A 6,045-nucleotide genomic window follows, 5' to 3' on the forward strand; every position below is an offset into this window, starting at 1 on the left:
TTCTTGAATAATTCATTTCTAAAGGTTGTTGTGGAACCCTGAAACTTCTCTTTGACGTTCTCCGGTGTCTCTATTGGACTGTTATCCGGCTGCTGAGTGCTGGTAACCTCCAACAATGGACCGTCTTCATCCTCACGTACCTCCCAAACATGTATCATACATTCTTCATCTGTACCTTTGAGCAGTTTAGAACATAGAACATCTACATTTTGTTGTTGAAGGACGTTGAACCGCCGACATAATGAAAGAAGACTTCTAACTAAAACCTAAAAGACTTTTGATGTTAACGGCGACAGGAGCGGCAGTGTTGCACCTCAATGAATATCTGCACAAAATGTTTGAGAAAACATAATTGTGTATGTTTGTGTGTGAGTGTTTGTGAGTGCATACGTAACCTCAAAGAACACGAAGAAGAAGAGACAGCCCTAGTGATGTTCTGTGATGTGATTGGCTGTTTGGAAACAGCGGCTGCCTATTGGATGATGTAAACATGAGGGCTGCTGCATGTTCTCTGACAACAGAATACTTTGTCCTTTCTTCAGATATTAAAGTATAGTGTTGTCTTTCCTCTTGAATGTTTATGTTTCTCCCCTTTGATTGGTCCACAAAAATAGTTTAGTCACACGTTTATTTCAATATGACATATTATACACGAGGTAGCCAACACGGTGCACGCGGGGAACACGTGAGTCACCCGGGGGGTAGAGGCGAGGCTACGCAGTCCGACCGTAGAGGCCCGGACTAGAGGGTTGAACGCCGAAGACGCTCCTCACATATATTGTTGTTATTATTATTATTATTATTATTAAAAGGTGATTTGTGCAACTTTGTTATTCAGTAAGTTTGTATCAAACAAGTCCTTCGTGCTACTCGGTACCCTTGAAGTAGCTCTCAGGTTGGTGACGCCTGTACTAAACTATGACTTTATTCATGATATTTTTCGACATACTATACTATGATTATACATATGATATATGTATAGTCACATAGATAGATATATATATATATACCATACCTTTGCCTTTCATGACTTTTAAATGTAACTCATATTGAAAAATAAATGAAAGGAGACACATTCTGCTCATTTCAGCTTCATTTCTTTATGTTTGGTTTCTAAATGTTTACACGCTTTAATGTTCAAACTACTCATCATCCTAATAAAGCCCAGTGAGTCTCAGATGAGGGACAGTATATTCTAATGAGCCTGCATCTGATTGGCTTGTTTCTGATCCAGGCCGCCCACAACAACTGACTGGGTCGTCTTCTTTCAGTTCTTGTGCTGGTGGACGCTGCAGAACTCTACGATCTGTTATCCATGTGATTGTGAGAGACTTCCTGTTCGTGGGCAGCGTAGTTCTAAAAGTTGGAGCAAGATCATCCCCCAAACAGTCAGACGATTATTAATAATAAGAGTGAAGCGGTGCCTTAATACTGAATATAATGCTGTTGTGCTGCATCAGTGTTTTTTTATGACTGTGTTCTGGATGTCACAACAAACCAGATGTAACGTTTAAAGTATTCCTCTAAAGGTCCGTAACAGACAAACTGTTCTTCTCTTAGCTTGAGCCTCAGACTAACGTCGGCCTCCATCATCAGCGGAGATATTCTGGAAGAATGTAACAAGACGCCAATTTACAGTTTTGTTTATTGTTTCAAACTTCCAACAAGTTGTTCACATATTGTACCAAAGTGCTGAGTGTCTCTTTAAAGGGTTGGAGCTCTGCAGCAGCAGCTGAGGATCATGGGTAATGTAGTGTCTAGTGCTACCACAGCTCTGTGAAGATGTGAAGTGAAGTGAAAGACATTCCCTCCGTTGACCGACAGCAAAGCGTCACTTCCATCAGAAGCTCTGAGCTGCTGACTGTCAATAAGCTGCATAAACAACTGTGTTGTTGTTGTTGTTGTTGTTGTTGTTGTTGTTAGCAGACAAACACACTTGAGGCTGCGTACAGCATTTACAGGAAGTAATAAACATTAGTGGAGCAACGGATCAGCACAAAAGAAAGAAGGGAAACTTTTAGTTATTGATCGTTGATCCACATTAACAGATTCAGATCTCTTTGATCTTTCATTACAGCAGCCGGTCTACAAGGATCCACAATATTGTATCTTTTTTGTCATCGTCCAAAACATGATTTAAGTAAACCATCAAAAATACAAAATGTTATACTTCTACTTTGTTATACTAATCTGTTGTGTTTTTTTCTTCATAAACACACGATTCAAATGATCAGTTAATGATTCCACTTCATCACTAATGTTACTGTATTATCTAAGTTATTACTAAGCCATATTATGTCCTCCTCTATTTCTGTAAATATTATTTACAACTTGTAATCATTAGTTTCCCACAGAGACAAGTGTGTTTGTGTGTCACATGAGCGCCCCCTGCTGGGCTCCTGCAGACCGGTCTGCTGCACGCTGTCTCCGTGGTGAGCTACTGTATGCTGTCCTGTGAATAAACGGCTGGTTGGAGCCATAAAGACATAACGTGCCTGAATCAAAACACACCGCAGAGAGAGTACACAACTGCTCAATGGTGCCGTGACCCGTTCTCATCGTGGGGGAGCTGCTGAGTGTATTAGAGTCACCTTCTCCACGGTGCTGTGAGTCGCCATTTTGGCTTGTGTTAATAAGCATTGACGTTAAAACGAGGTGTTAAATGGATGCAGCTTTGTGGAGCTAAATCCAGGTCAAAAGTTTTGATCATTTGAAAAAAAAATTTGAACCTTAAAGTTCAAGTTGTGGTCTTGCACATTGAAAACTACAGCAATGTATTCAAAATACAAATAAGTGAATGAAAATGTTTTTTGGGTTGAATATAATTTTGATTCAGTTCTTTTTAATACATTTTTCTTTTAAATTTTTCACTTTCATATATATTTTGATATTTGAGTTCTTATATTTTTCAGTTTCAGATTTTATATTTTCAGATTCAAATCTTATTTTTTTCGGTTTCAGATTGTTTTTTTTCAGTTCAAACTTTTGGCCCTGATCTGGCGTGGGGGGGCGTGGCATCAACTGAGAGGGGCGTGTCATCATGAGTGACAGCATAACAAAGAAGGCTGAGGACTGTCCTCAACCACGTTGCCTTCAGATAACGTAGGCACGGCGAGAATTATGACTCAACACTTTCTATACACCATATTCACGTGAATGCAGTGGGGGGGAGGGGGGGGGGGGGACTCCACCAGCTATCCTGAGGGAAACTTCGGAGGGAACCAGCTACTAGATGGTTCGATTAGTCTTTCGCCCCTATACCCAGGTCGGACGACCGATTTGCACGTCAGGACCGCTACGGGCCTCCACCAGAGTTTCCTCTGGCTTCGCCCTGCCCAGGCATAGTTCACCATCTTTCGGGTCCTATCGCGCGCGCTCACGCTCCACCTCCCCGACAGTGCGGGCGAGATTTGGGCGAGTTTTAGTGATTTGGGGCCGATGATGAGGATTTCAGATTTGTCGGTGTTGAGTTTGAGAAAGTTGGCTTGCATCCAGGTTTTTATATCTGTGAGGCCTTTGGTGATGGTGTAGTGTGTGGTGGGGGTGATGGATTTGGTGGAGATGTAGAGCTGGGTGTCGTCAGCATAGCAGTGGAAATGATGTTACCATGGAGTATGAAGAGGAGGGGGTCGAGTACCGAACCTAGATTGAAGTTCTTGCCGGTACTACTACCCCAACACTCATTGCTTCATATTGTTCTCCGCCCACCCCCAGCTGAAGCCTATACAATTTTGATATATAAAATGAAACAGATAAAATGTTTGCTACTTTATTTTGAAGGAGACACACACAGATGTCTTCATGTGCTGTGTCATTTTCTGTTTTACACAATGAACTTAGGGCGACCGTGGCTCACGGGGTACAGAGGGCCGTCCGGCAACCGCAAGGTCGGCGTTTCGATCCTTGGCTGTTACGTGTCCCGTGCCGAAGTGACACTGACCCTCTGCACTGCTCCCTATATACATGGATGGGTCAAATGCAGGGAACAATTTCCCCTTGCGGGATGAAGAAAGTATAATAAAAAAAATAAAATTAAAAAAAGAACTAATGATAATTTCCTAAAATAATAATGATCTTTTTTTCCCTTCAGATGAGATAAATGACGTAACTCATTTTGAGAAGAAGCATGTTGCTTTGATGGTTGTTTCTTACAGCAGTTTATTCTTTCACGAGTTACACTAGTTACTGTATCTTAAATATGTTGGTAGGAGGAGAGTTAAATGGTGGAAACGCCGTAGAACAATAAGAGAAAAGTACAACTAAATTCATTGACAACAGTTTGGAAGCACCGTGTGTGTTCAGGGAAGTAACCGTACGTTATGCCTGCAGAGATGCAGAAGTCGCATCTGTTTGACCTGTAGATAGAATAAAACTCAACCTCAGGAAACTTGTTTTCTCATTTTACTTGGGGGATTTTTGCAAGAAACGACTGCCTGCCAAAAACCCGGAGAACTTGATGTCAGACAGCTGATGCAGTGGACGTTTGCCCCCAAGTAGGCAAACACAGTTTTGGAAAGGCAGCAAGCACAGACTATAAACCTACAGATCTGTGCTGGAGACAAACACACCGACACTGGAACAATTTAGAAGCAATTTATAAGAAAACTAGAATGACACCCACCACTCGGTGAGCGCAGATGCTGGTGCATACAGGTGCTCTTCAGATGGTCCCTTTTCTACTGCGTCCCGGCACTGAATCCTTTAGTGGTACGGAGCACCGGACCGTGCCGGCCTGCTTTCACCTCTGGTTGCTGCTGATTTGACAAAGGCCCAGTTTGGAAGGAAAAACACTGTAGTGTTATTGCTTGTGCAGATTTAATAAATAATAATTAATTAATTAATATAAAATATTAAACGATAATTTAAAAATCAATTACTGGGAAATATTCAAGATTATATATTGATCAATTAAGTCTCAATCAGATGGCACCGAGGTGAGAATTATATTTTAAATATGAGCTTTAAATTGTAGCATTCTGGTGTACTCTGAGAAGAAAATGAAGCGATAAGACAACATTTAACAACAACAAGCTGTTTAGACCTCCACCTTTATCCAGGCCCAGCTCCACCTTTATCCAGGCCCAGCTCCTTCACAGCTCAGCCCTGCTTCAAGCTGCACTACACAACCAGCCTCCTCTCCCTGGAGCTCTTTGACCTCATCATCTCATCAGTATCTGGGCCTCATGTTTCGTGGTCATGAAATGTATTATTGCATGTTTCATCACGTTATGTTTTTTCCCCCCATATTGCGATAATGACGAACGTTAACAGTCGACAAAGTTCCGCATGCAGTGGACGTTAACTTAACCCAGCATGTCTGTAGTTTCTAAGAGAAAGGCCGAGCGCTGAGCGTCTCTTTGTGACGCCCTGCTGGCTCAGGCTGTTTGGACCAAAGGCTTCAGCTGCTCAGCTGCTATAAACAGCAACCCTACAACCACCACAGACAGCAGCAACATCAGCAACCAGCTGAGCAACCAGAGACGCAACATGACTTCCAGCAGCATGAACATGAGCAGCGTGAGAACGAGCGACCAACGCGGCAGGAACACAAACATAAGTCTCTGTTTCTAAACGCTTTGTAGCTTCTAACTAACGCCTTTATTCACGCTTCATACGCTACTTAGTTACTTTAGTTTACATGAACATCAACGCATATGACACAAATGATTCATATAATGAGTATAAGCAGAATGATGATGGAAACATTATGACTACTAGTAATAACAGCAGCAGTGGATATAGTAGAATTATAATGATAATAAAAGTAATGATATCGGCAATATACATGTGACTAATAACAATAATAATGATAGCAGCAGTGGGTGTCAGCAGGACCAGGGTCCAGACAAAACCAGGATCCATGGAAACTGTTATGGCCATAACTTCACAGGGAGAAATCCCCCCCCCCCCCCCCCCTCCCTTGCAGCCATGTGCTCTCAATCGGCTCCAAAACACAACAGCAGGTTAAAGTAAAAATCAAATGGATTTATTATCCAAGAAGCATAAAAACAGATACAGACAGTCACAAACCGAATCACACCACTA

The sequence above is a fragment of the Anarhichas minor genome, unplaced genomic scaffold (assembly GCF_050575085.1).
Source record: "Anarhichas minor isolate MPS153535 unplaced genomic scaffold, ASM5057508v1 ptg000100l, whole genome shotgun sequence".
Classification (NCBI taxonomy): domain Eukaryota; kingdom Metazoa; phylum Chordata; class Actinopteri; order Perciformes; family Anarhichadidae; genus Anarhichas; species Anarhichas minor.